The sequence below is a fragment of the Aptenodytes patagonicus genome, chromosome 1 (genome assembly GCF_965638725.1).
Source record: "Aptenodytes patagonicus chromosome 1, bAptPat1.pri.cur, whole genome shotgun sequence".
NCBI classification, from domain to species: Eukaryota; Metazoa; Chordata; class Aves; order Sphenisciformes; family Spheniscidae; genus Aptenodytes; species Aptenodytes patagonicus.
In genome coordinates, this window is record NC_134949.1 from 74,397,063 (window position 1) to 74,409,300 (window position 12,238).

A 12,238-nucleotide genomic window follows, 5' to 3' on the forward strand; every position below is an offset into this window, starting at 1 on the left:
AGGCCGTGCTGTGCTGCACACATCCCTTGGCCACAGGACGAACTTCAGCCAGCTAATTGCAATCAAGGAGCCTGTCGTCAGCTCCCACTCAGTACTGGCGATTACACCACCTGCGTGGCCTTGCCTTTATCTGAGAGCGCAGCAACGAGTTCTCATGTGAACATCCTTTTTGTTTGACAGTAGAAATGATTAATAGAAATGTTTTCTTGTAGGAAAATCCTGTAAGAGCTCAAAAGATCACAGCGCTGGGTAACCTTTCCACTGACGGGACCAGCGCAGTGTGCTGCGCCCCGACGGGAGACCCGTCCGACGCTGCACAGCCCGGGGTTCCCACCTTCTGGAGGGACGTAAGATCATCCGTGCTTATCCTCTTCTGCCTTATAGCCTTAGCTCTGATGGTGGCGTTTTACGCGGCTCTTCACCTAGTCCGAGTGCCCCTCTTACCGGGTCCATGACAAAGCGGCTGCCCCAGCGCACTACGGGCGGGATCCCACGGGAAACGCCGCTCTGGAGCGGACACGGGGCACCGCGGGTTGTGCGGTTTTGGCCCGGGGGCTGGGCCGCTCTCTCCCCGTGGGCACGGCTCCAGCGCCCTGGGGCTGGGGCGGTGAGGCGGCAGCCGGCAGAGCGCGGCCGCGGCCAGCCGGGACTGAGGGGAGCTCGCCCGGCCGCGGGGCGGCATTGCCCGGTCTTCGTCGGCCCCGGCCGGGAGCCGCGGCCCCCCGCCTGGGAACCCGCCTTTCAGCGGGCGTCGCCGGTGCTCCCGGCAGAGCGGTGGCTTCCTCGATGGGGGCTGCCCGGGGAGGACCGGTGCGGGACGCTGTCATCGCCCTGGGGAGAGGAGGGCAGACTTCGGCCGAAGCTAAAGGCTGCTTGCCGAGAGGCGCTGCTGGCGGGGACAGAGGCGGGCGCGCCGCCGGGGCTGGTGCAAAGGAGCCGCCGCCGGCCGGGGGAAGGCGCGGCGGGGCGCGGAGGCGGCTGTCCTTTAGGGCGGCTCTCTTTTGGGAGGGGTCCCCTTTAGCGGTCCCCCAGTTTCCCCCAGCACTGGGCCGCAATGGGAACAGGATGAGGGGACGGACGGCCCCTCCCCGGGACGGCTGGTAAGGGGCTGGCTGGGGGTGGGCATGTAAGCAATGGGTTATGGCTCTTCTACGGCTCATCTATTAGGGTATCTAGACCCTAAGTGATGGAAATGCGACCCATTGCACCGAGAATAAGGTGATCAATATTACAATATTGGGGGGGGGGGGGCGGACGGGAGCAGGGGGAGCAGACAAATTGGATCAAGAAGTTTCTCGCAGCCAGAGGGATGCACACTACGATGTGGAGTATGGGAGCGCCCCAATCTGTCGGGGGTGATGACCAAGCAGGAAAAGTCTTTAACACCACTGGTGTGAAATGCCTAATGTAATGCCTAATGGGGAAAATACTCCTTCAGGGCCTGGCCCACCCGAGCCCGAGTGCTGGTAGTTGGAGGCCTGTGGATGCCACAGTGTGCTAACCCCACTCCACGGCTCAGTGTGTATGGCTGCTGGGGCACCGGGCCCCTCCTGGACCATTATGCAGGCTGTGAAGCAGGGCTGCCGGTGGGCACCTTCCCCTTGGCACAGCCCCGCTGGGCCTGTGAAAAACTGGGTGGATCCTGGCATGTGAGAGAGTAAAGTTTGGGAGTGAACCTGCAGACAGTACAAGGGCCGGCAGCTGAAGTAAATCTTTTAGGCATCCTCTGGCAAGCACCCTGCCGGGCTGGGCCTAGGCTGCAGATGGACAGCACCTGGTGCAGAGAAGTGTGCAACCCTCCGTCTGATGGCTAATGCAGGCATACGCCTCTGGGTCTTGAACTGCATGTGACTGCTGCTTACCCCGAACAGATGTCCGTTTCATCGATGTCCGTTTCATCAATGTGCAATTAACACCTAATTAATCCATGTGCACTTTTAATAATGTCATGGCCCATGCGTTTTCATACTGCCCTGTAATTGTCTGGCAGGACCAGCCGCCCTGAAGAGCTTACTCAGAAGTATGTCAGAAAAGGAAGCCCCCTCTCACTACATACACGGGGGCTGCCTTCTTTGACAACATCATTTTCTGTGTGTTCTCATATTGTTGTGTGATTTGCTGGTTGACATTTTTTGACACTGTCATGCCCACATGATCTCAGAGTGCCCCCAGCTAGATTGGCTGCCCATTTCATTTGGTCCATAGACAAAAATTAAACTTTTATTTTATGTATATAGATAAAGCATTATATAGGTATAGATATGGAGATATATGGATACATTTTATATACACAGAGAAAGTATATATACAGGAGTGTACAAATATGTATATATATTTTATTTATACCTAGATACACTTTATATGTATATATATTTATGTGTGTACATACAGTATATATATGCAAAGATATATAAATTCTATATACATATATCCATAAAAGTGTAAGTATAAAATGTATAAAGCAGCCTTTAATAAGAGCTAATGAAATGAATAGTTGACATTTAAATGTCAATAGAAAGGAATTAAATAAAAGTAAAAAGCAGGTTCAAGAGTGTCAGAGTCTAATACTCTCTGACCAGGTTCTTTTAGAAATTCCATGCATTGACGGCATAATGCTTAATATCAAATTTACTTTACTTTACTCAACTCCTGGAGTTGAGTGAACAGTCACAGCTCCTCAGTACAAGAGAAACATGGACATACTGGAGAGAGTCCAACAAAGGGCCATGACGATGATTAATGGTCTGGAGTATTTCTTCTATAAGGAAAGGCTGAGAGAGCTGGGACTATATAATGCACATAAACACCTGAAGGGAGGGTGCAAAGAGGACGGAGCCAGGCTCTTTTCAGTGATGCCCAGTGATAGGACAATAGGCAATGGGCAGAAACTGAAACACAAAGTTCCGTCTGAACATCAGGAAACACTTTTTAACTATGAGGGTCACCAAGTGCTGGCACAGGTTGCCTAGAGAGGTTGTAGAGTCTCCATCTTTGGAGATATTTAAAAGCCATCTGTACGCAGTCCTGGGCAACTAGCTCTAGGTGGCCCTGCTTGAGGAAGGGGGTTGGACCAGATGACCTCTGGAGGTCCCTTCCAACCTCAACCATTCTGTGATTCTGTGAATATCCCTTTTGTCAGTTTGGGTTAGCTGTCCTGGCTATGTCCCCTCCCAACCTTTTGCTCATCCCCAGCCTGCTGGCCTTTGTGGGGAAGGGGTTGGAGAGACAGCCTTGATGCTATGCGAGCACTGCTCAGCAACAGCTAAAACATTGGTGTGTTATCAACACCCTTCTAGCTACAAAGCACAGCACTATATGGGCTGCTATGAGGAAAGTTAACTCCATCTCAGACAGACCCAATATGAAGCCTTGACATGTCTGGGGCAGCAGGAAAGTCAAGAGAGCAGAAGGTGTCACAAAAGTGGGGGAGCCAAACAAGTTAGAACATGTTGGACAGCTTCAATCCGTCCTAGGAGGCCCATCAAGGGGCCACCTGTGCACCCCCTGACCTGTGCAAAGGAGAGACCAGTCATAGAATCATAGAATCATTAAGGTTGGAAAAGACCTCTAAGATCATCGAGTCCAACCATCAACCCAACACCACCATGCCCACTAAACCATGTCCCTAAGTGCCGCATCTACACATCTTTTAAATACTTCCAGGGATGGTGACTCAACCACTTCCCTGGGCAGCCTGGTCCAATGCTTGATAACCCTTTCAGTGAAGAAATTTTTCCTCACGTCCAATCTAAACCTCCCCTGGCGCAACTTGAGGCCATTTCCTCTCGTCCTATCGCTAGTTACTTGGGAGAAGAGACCAACACCCACCTCGCTACAACCTCCTTTCAGGTAGTTGTAGAAAGCGATGAGGTCTCCCCTCAGCCTCCTTTTCTCCAGGCTAAACAACCCCAGTTCCCTCAGCCCCTCCTCACAGGACTTGTTCTCCAGACCCCTCACCAGCCTCGTTGCCCTTCTCTGGACACGCTCCAGCACCTCAATGTCCTTCTTGTAGTGAGGGGCCCAAAACTGAACACAGGATTCAAGGTGTGGCCTCACCAGTGCCGAGTACAGGGGCACGATCACTTCCCTACTCCTGCTGGCCACACTATTTCTGATACAGGCCAGGATGCCATTGGCCTTCTTGGCCACCTGGGCACACTGCCGGATCATGTTCAGCCGGCTGTCAACCAGCACCCCCAGGTCCTTTTCCGACAGGCAGCTTTCCAGCCACTCTTCCCCAAGCCTGTAGCGCTGCATGGGGTTGTTGTGGCTGAAGTGCAGGACCCGGCACTTGGCCTTGTTGAATCTCATACAGCTGGCCTCAGCCCATCGATCCAGCCTGTCCAGGTCCCTCTGCAGAGCCTTCCTACGCTCGAGCAGATCAACACTCCCGCCCAACTTGGTGTTGTCTGCAAACTTACTGAGGGTGCACTCAATCCCCTCATCCAGATCATTGATAAAGCTATTGAACAAGACTGGCCCCAAAACTGAGCCCTGGGGAACACCGCTCGTGACCGGCCGCCAACTGGATTGAACTCCATTCACCACAACTCTCTGGGCCCGGCCATCCAGCCAGTTTTTTACCCAGCGCAGAGTCCACCTGTCTAAGCCATGAGCCGCCAGCTTCTCTAGGAGAAGGCTGTGGGAGACGGTGTCAAAGGCTTTACTGAAGTCCAGGTAGACCACATCCACAGCCTTTCCCTCATCCACTAGGCGGGTCATCTGGTCATAGAAGGAGATCAGGTTGGTCAAGCAGGACCTGCCTCTCACGAATCCGTGCTGGCTGGGCCTGATCCCCTGGTTGTCCCGCACATGCCTTGTGAGCACCCTCAAGATGAACCGCTCCATAATCTTCCGTGGCACCGTGGTCAGGCTGACAGGCCTGTAGTTCCTCAGATCCTCCTTCCGGCCCTTCTTGTAGATGGGTGTCACGTTGGCAAGCCTCCAGTCGTCCGGGACCTCCCCCGTTAACCAGGACTGCTGATAAATGATGGAGAGTGGCTTGGCAAGCTCCTCCGCCAGCTCCCTCAGCACTCTCGGGTGGATCCCCTCTGGCCCCATAGACTTGTGAGCGTCCAGGTGGTGTAGCAGGTCGTTAACTCCTTCCTCTTGGATTATGGGGGGTTTATCCTGCTCGCCGTCCCTGTCTTCCAGCTCGGGGGGCCGAGTACCCTGAGGATAACTGGTCTGCCTGTTAAAGACTGAGGCAAAGAAGGCATTAAGTACCTCAGCCTTTTCCTCATCCTCGGTGGCAATGTTCCCTCCCGCATCCAATAAAGGATGGAGATTCTCCTTGGCTCTCTTTTTGTCATTAATGTATTTGTAAAAACATTTTTTGTTGTCTCTAACGACAGTGGCCAGATTGCGTTCTAGCTGGGCTTTTGCCTTTCTCATTTCCTCTCTGCATGACCTAACGAGATCCCTGTACTCTTCTTGAGTTGCCTGCCCCTTCTTCCACAACTGGTAAACTCTCCTTCTTTTCCTGAGTCCCGGCAAGAGCTCCCCGTTCAGCCAGGCTGGTCGTCTTCCCCACCCATTCTTCTTACGGCATATGGGGACAGCCTGCTCCTGCGCCTTTAAGACTTCCTTCTTGAAGATCATCCAGCCTTCCTGGACCCCTTTGCCCTTCAGGACTGTCTCCCAAGGGACTCTCTCAACCAGTGTCATGAACAGGCCAAAGTCCGCCCTCCAGAAGTCCATGGTTGCGGTTTTGCTGGCCCCCCTCCCTACTTCACCAAGAATGGAGAATTCTATCATTTCATGGTCGCTAAGCCCAAGACGGCCTCCGACCACCACATCTCCCACCAGTCCTTCTCTGTTTGTAAACAGCAGGTCGAGCGAGGCACCTCCCCTGGTGGGCTCACTTACCAGCTGTGTCAGGAAGTTGTCTTCCACACACTCCAGGAACCTCCTAGACTGTTTCCTCTCTGCCGTGTTGTATTTCCAGCAGACATCCGGGAAGTTGAAGTCCCCCATGAGAACAAGGGCTAGCAATCATGAGACTTCTGCCAGCCGCTTGTAGAATGCTTCATCTGCCTCTTCATCCTGGCTGGCTGGTCTATAACAGACTCCCAGCAGGATATCTGCCTTGTTGGCCTTCCCCCTCATCCTTACCCATAAACACTCAACCTGATCCTCATCACAATCGTTGAGCTCTAGACAATCGAAACACTCCCTAACATACAGAGCCACCCCACCGCCTCTCCTTCCTTGCCTGTCCCTTCTGAAGACTTTATAGCCATCCGTTGCAGCACTCCAATCGTGAGAGTCACCACACCATGTTTCTGTGATGGCGACTAAGTCATAGCTATCCCGCTGCACAGTGGCTTCCAGCTCCTCCTGTTTGCCGCCCATGCTCCGTGCACTGGTGTAGATGCACTTGAGCTGGGCTATCGATTTCGCCCCCAGCATTGGCATGCCACCCCTAGGCTCATCTCTAGCGAGCCTGGTTTTATCCCCTTCCCCCTTCGAACCTAGTTTAAAGCCCTCTCGATGAGCCCCGCCAATTCATGAGCAAGAATCCTTTTCCTCCTGTGAGGCAGCTGAACTCCATCTGTTGCCAGCCGGCCCGGTGCCGTGTAAACCTCCTCATGATCAAAAAAGCCAATATTCCGCCGATGGCTCCAGCCCCTGAGCCACGTGTTGATCAGGTGTGTTTTCCTGTTCCTTTCAGTATTCTTCCCTGCCACATTGTAGGGATTGAGGAAAACACTACCTGTGCTCCCGATCCTGAACCAGTCGCCCCAGTGCCCTGAAGTCCCTTTTGATCACTGCAGGACTTCTCTCTGCAACCTCATCACTGCCAGCCTGTATAACCAAGAGCGGGTAGTAGTCGGAAGGCCGTACCAGACCAGGGAGCTTCCTAGTAATGTCTCTAACCCGGGCCCCAGGGAGGCAGCAGACTTCCCTGTGGGATGGGTCCGGTCGGCATATTGGGCCCTCTGTTCCCCTCAGAAGGGAATCGACTGTTACCCTCCTTTTTTTCTTAGCAGCAGCAGTCATAATGCGTGGGGCTGACTGCCTCACCCTAGGCAACCCCCTGGATAGACCTTCGTCTACATCCTCGTTTGCCTGGCCCTCAAGTTCCAGGGCCCCATATCTGTTGTGTAAGGGCAACCGGGAAGGTGAGGGAGGCCGGGCGGGGGTTTGCCTGGCACCCCAAGCAGGGACCTCTTTCCATTCCCCCCCGTCACTTAGGTCCCCTACTTCTGCCTGGTGGCAAGAGGGCAGGGGATCCTCTGCTTCTCATGGAGCCTCCATCTGCTGCCTTTGCCTCAGGGACAGTAGGGTGCGGCTCCACCAATCTATCTCCCTCTCACACTCCCAGATACTCCTTAACCTTTCCACTTCCTCCTTCAGCTCTGCCACCAGGCCGAGCAGACCATCCACCTGGTCACACCGCACACAGGTGGTGCCTCTGCTGCCCTCCGGTACAAGTGACAGGCTCAGGCACCCCCTGCAGCCAGAGACCTGGACAGCTGTACGCTTGCGTGAGGGCTCCGTCCGGGTCGCCACATTCCTTCTGGCGATGGCTTTCGGCCGAGTGGAAACCATAGCTGGTCCTCTTCTGGGAGGGCGACGACTCCTAGTTGAGTTGGTTGAGTTGGCCTCTAGAGCCAAGAGGGGGACTGCGCCCTGCCCGCTTGCCTTGCCCGTGCGAACTGCCGCGCAAACTGCCGCGCCACGCCCTTCTGACGCGCCACGCCCTGTTTGCCGTGCTCCAGGCCGCTCACGCTCCCTGGGGGCTGCTCTTGCATGTTGAGGGGGTTCGGCCGCCGTCCCTCCTGTCCCCGCCCACGCTGCATCAGAGCTGCCGCTCGTCAGGAGCTCCCTCCTGCGGCTCGGGGAGGGGGGTGCTGGGGCACCCTCTCACCCCCTGCGCTTTTGCCTTCGCGGGTTTTGCCGTGGTTTTGCAGCTTTAGGAAGGGTCCCCTGGTGCGATCCTCCGCTGCGGAGCCCTTCGCCTCGGCGGCTTCTAGTCCTGTGAGCTGGACCCTGTCAGAGTCCAGTATTCTCTGACCAGGTTCTTTTAGATATTCCACACAAGAAGGATTTAATGTCTTAATAACCAAATTTACTTATTGACATTACACAGGGTTTTGATTTAGCAGAGTGATATAGCAATGTACTGAAAGTACAATACAAGTACAATATAGCAATTGCAGTCTACAGCTGGATCACAATACTGTCACCGAAAATCGGGAATAAAACTCCTTAACACTGGGTGTATTAAAGAGCAGGCATTACTTTATTCGGCCAGGTGCATGGGGGATCTCTCCTCCTAGCATGCACACTGTAAGTTGCATCAACTGTCCCTTATATGGTTCTGTGATATACATATTCATAATAATTTCTTGGAATAATAATGCATATTCATTATATTTTTAGGAACTAATTATAATATTTGCATAGTCTTTCACACATGCATTATGAGTCCTTAGGAGCATCTTCAGGTGTCTTAGGTGGTCTCTGGAGGTCTCTCGTGGTCTTTTGTGGTCTTTGCAGGAGGTGAACTTTTCTTGAACCTTTCGACCCTTCTTCTTATATGGTCACAAATTGGCTCATCACTGCAATTTGCCACAGTTTTGGTTGTCCTTGTCCAGTTTCTGCTAGTACTTATCTGTCTCTCACAATATGCTCATTAGCTGTGGCCTTGTATGTTTGACACACACTTGCTTAGTCCAGCATTTTATCTTAAAACTATTTACAACAATACAAACACGATTCCTATTACTGGTCTCTGTATGCTCACCATCACAGCACTGGGCATCCCCAGCTGCTGAGAACGAATACATGGGTTGGAGCCAGCTCAAGCCTGTTGCTCTCTTCAAAGGTCATTTTGTTGGTTGCTCAGTTTTTATACTCTATTTTGGGTGGAGCCACGTATCCACTTTCCCCATGCTGGTCTGGCTAGCTCAGGAAGATATTCACACCTTTTTGATTAACTCGGGGAAGGCCATTTACACAACCAGTTGATCCATTCAACTGATACAGCCATTTATCTAAAACAAAGGCCACCCTCTCGTCCCCATTTTGTTGAGATATGGTCGGCATTCTTTACAACAGCTATGGTCATTCCCTCTATTCTTCCCTGAGCTTCATGAGCCTGTGCCTGTCTCTTCCAGGCTTTCTTCCATTGTAGGGCTTTGTTGATCAGTCACACCCCCACATCATAGAATCATAGAACCATAGAATGGTTTGGCTTGGAAGGGACCTTTAAAGGTCATCCAGTCCAACCCCCCTGCAATAAGCAGGGACATCTTCAACTAGATCAGGTTGCTCAGAGCCCCGTCCAACCTGAACTTGAATGTCTCCAGGGATGGGGCATCTACAACCTCTCTGGGCAACCTGTTCCAGTGTTTCACCACCCTCAGTGTAAAAAGTTTCTTCCTTATATCTGGCCTGAATCTACCCTCTTTTAGTTTAAAACCATTCCCCCTTGTCCTATTGCTACAGGTCCTACTAAAAAGTCAGTCCCCATCTTTCTTATAAGCCCCCCTTTAAGTACTGATAGGCTGCAATAAGGTCTCCCCAAAGCCTTCTCTTCACCAGGCTGAACAACCCCAACTCTCCCAGCCTTTCTTCATAGGAGAGGTGTTCCACCCCTCTGATCATTTTTGTGGCCCTCCTCTGGACCCACTCCAACAGGTCTGTGTCTTTCCTGTGCTGAGGGCTCCAGAGCTGGACGCAGTACTCCAGCTGGGGTCTCACCAGAGCAGAGTAGAGGGGCAGAATCACCTCCCTCGACCTGCTGGCCACGCTGCTTTTGATGCAGCCCAGGATACAATTGGCTTTCTGGGCTGTGAGTGCACATTGTTGGCTCATGTCCAGCTTTTCATCCACCAGTACCCCCAAGTCCTTCTCGGCAGGGCTGCTCTCAATCCCTTCATCCCCCAGCCTGTATTGATACTGGGGGTTGCCCCGACCCAGGTGCAGGACCCTGCACTTGGCCTTGTTGAACCTCAGGAGGTTCACACAGGCCCACTTCTCCAGCTTATCCAGGTCCCTCTGAATGGCATCCTGTCCCTCTGGCGTGTCGACCGCACCACTCAGCTTGGTATCATCTGCAAACTTGCTGAGGGTGCACTCCACCCCACTGTCCATGTCATTGATGAAGATATTCAACAGTACCGGTCCCAATACAGACCCCTGCAGGACACCACTTGTCACCAATCTCCATCTGGACATTGAGCCGTTGACCACTACCCTCTGGATGCGACCATCCAACCAATTCCTCATCCACTGGACAGTCCACCCATCAAATCTGTATCTCTCCAGTTTAGAGAGAAGGATGTTGTGGGGGACCATGTCAAAGGCATTACAGAGGTCCAGATAGACGACATCTGTAGCTCTTCCCTTGTCCACTGATATAGTCACTCCATCACAGAAGGCCACTAGGTTGGTCGGGCAGGACTTGCCCTTGGTGAAGCCATGCTGGCTGTCTTGAATCACCTCCCTGTCCTCCATGTGCCTTAGCATAGCTTCCAGGAGGATCTGTCCCATGATCTTCCCAGGCACAGACGTGAGACTGACTGGCCTGTAGTTCCCCGGGTCTTCCTTATTTCCCTTTTTAAATATGGGGGTTATGTTTCCCCTTTTCCAGTCAGTGGGAACTTCACCGGACTGCCATGACTTTGCAAATATCATGAAGAATGGCTTGGCAACTTCATCTGCTAGTTCCTTCAGGATCCGTGGATGAATCTTATCAGGTCCCATGGACTTGTGCACCTTCAGATTCCTTAGATGGTCTCGAACCTGATGTTCTTCCACAGTGGGCGGCTCTTCATTCTCCCAGTCCCCGCCTTTGCCTTCTGCGGCTTGGGCAGTGAGGCTTGAGCACTTGCCAGTGAAGACCAAGGCAAAAAAGTCATTGAGTACCTCTGCCTTCTCCGTATCCCTGGTAACCAGGTCTCCCGTTTTGTTCCGGCAAGGGCCCACATTTTCCCTCGTCTTCCTTTTATCCCTGACATACCTACAGAAGCTTTTCTTGTTGCCCTTGATGTCCCTGGCCAGATTTAATTCTATCAGGGCTTTAGCTTTCCTAACCTGGTTCCTGGCTGCTCGGACAATTCTTCTGTATTCCTCCCAGGCTACCTATCCTTGCTTCCACCCTCTGTAGGCTTCCTTTTTGTGTTCGAGTTTCTCCAGGAGCTCCTTGTTCATGCAAGCAGGCCTCCTGGTGTTTTTGCCTGACTTCCTCTTTGTTGGGATGCATCATTCCTGAGCTTGGAGGAGGTGATCCTTGAATATTACCCAGCTTTCTTGGGCCCCTCTTCCCTCCAGGGCTTTGTCCCATGGCATTCTACCAAGCAGATCCCTGAAGAGGCCAAAGTCTGCTCTCCTGAAGTCCAAGGTAGTGAGCTTGCTGTGCACCCTCCTCAGTGCCCTAAGGATCTTGAACTCCACCATTTTGTGGTCACTGCAGCCCAGGCTGCCCTTGAGCTTCTCATTCCCCACCAGCCCCTCCTTGTTGGTGAGAACAAGGTCCAGCATAGCACCTCTCCTTGTTGGCTCCTCTACCACTTGGAGAAGGAAGTTATCATCGACACATTCCAGGAACCTCTCGGATTGCTTATGCCCTGCCGTGTTGTCCCTCCAACAGATATGGGGGTGGTTGAAGTCTCCCATGAGGACCGGGGCTTGTGAGCGTGAAGCTGCTCCTATCTGTCTATAGAGGGCCTCATCCGCTCAGTCTTCCTGGTCGGGTGGCCTGTAGCAGACCCCCACTGTAATGTCACCTGCCCCTGCTCTCCCTTTAATCCTGACCCACAAGCTCTCAAGTGAGCTCCTCATCCATCCCCAGGCAGAGCGCCATGCACTCCAGCTGGTCATTGACACAGAGGGCAACACCCCTCCTCATCTCCCCTGCCTGTCCTTCCTAAAGAGCCTGTATCCTTCCATTCCAACACTCCAATCGTAGGAGCCACGATGCCGATAAGATCGTAGCCCTGCAGGCATGCGCACGTCTCTAACTCCTCTTGTTTATTCCCCATGCTACGTGCGTTTGCATAGAGGCATTTAAGTTGGGCCCCCAGTGAGACTGTCTTGCTGGCTGGAGTTCCTTTGTGCTGCTCTTCAGGTGCTCTCCTGCTGACCTGTGATCCTTCTCCAGGCTCTGGGCATCTATTGCTGGCCCTGACATCAAACTGGTAGGAGTGGGATGCGTTGAGGTTCCCCTCCCCCAGCATCTCTAGTTTAAAGCCCTCTTCACCAGCTTGGCAAGCCTATGACCAAAGAT